We start from the raw sequence: 1,362 nt of genomic DNA on the forward strand, positions 1-1,362 counted from the left end.
GAGAGAGAGAAGAGTTGTTTATGTATTTATTTAACTATTAATAATAATATTTTTAATAATTACAAGAAGGTATAGTATAGCCAACGCAATTAGTGTAGTGTAACCTGATACAACCTGTATCCCTGCTTAGTGTCGAGGCCTGATGTGGAACTGACACTTACAATGGCTCTAAAGCGTATCACATGTCTTGCAATTACCTTTCTGGATGTCTGGAGACAAAGTCAGTGATCTCCGCCACACCAAAGGGCATCGAGCCCCGTAGAAAAACAGAGATAAATCAGAATTGTTGAAGTTGAAAGAAAGTTGAAATCGGAGATATTCATGGCGTCATAAATTTATAAGATCTAGCATTTTTACAGCAATAAATCCCTGCTCAACCGGAAATCTATGCTCATACAATCTATTTCGGACAGAAAAGAAACTTGATTTATGAAAACATTTTCGCTACCATCAATAGAATATGAATCATTTACACGTTTACTGCCCGCCCAAGACTGTCTCGGGCTCTCTGGTGGACGGAAAGTTGAAGTAAATTCCTTTGTTACATACATATTTTTAGAAAAGCATCCGATTCTATGTGGCTTGGTGTCCTTTTCTATTTGTGGAAGGCCGGGGAATTGAAGAAGATGGTGATATAATCCTTACTCCGAACAAATAAACCCTTAACATTCTGCTCCAAAACCTCCCCCCCCCCTCGGCCTTCTTCCCGGCCCTAATCACTCACTCCCACACACTAAACAACCTCCCCACCCCCATTCCTCTACCCTTTACCCTATACCCTACCCCAAATCCCTCCCACAATACTTCTCATCCCTCCCCCATACTTAGCTCAACCCTTCTCTTATACATTACCAAACCATAAATCCCTCTCTTATTTGTGAATCGCAGGAATGCGCTTTTAATCTTAGACCTGCTCCATAACTCCAATCTCGAGTAAGCCAGTGAAGAGGTTAAGGAGCAGGCTAATTATCATGGCCAACCACAGGTAAGTTAGGGATGCTATGACCTAGCAGAAAGACAACGCACTCTGTAAAAATCTGCCCACATGGAAATCGAATTCCGGTTTTCACCTACGACAGCAAAGCGTTTAATCGCTTCATCACAAACGCTGGTACAGAAATGTGGTCCCTGTGTTGAGGCACAAAATAAGGAAGCCGTATGCCTCGATCACTCTTACCAGGGTCAACATTAACTGAATGGCATATGCAATCTAGGAGACAAACAGAGATACTCGACAGAAAACTTGTCCCCTCTCGGGAATCGAACTGACGCCATTAGCTAAAACAGGACCATACATGACAGATTGACAGATACCACTGATATAATTTCAGTGAAAGCGAATTTCGACCCCGTCCCCACGCC

This window comes from Aplysia californica, unplaced genomic scaffold (assembly GCF_000002075.1).
Source record: "Aplysia californica isolate F4 #8 unplaced genomic scaffold, AplCal3.0 scaffold00560, whole genome shotgun sequence".
Lineage (NCBI taxonomy): Eukaryota > Metazoa > Mollusca > Gastropoda > Aplysiida > Aplysiidae > Aplysia > Aplysia californica.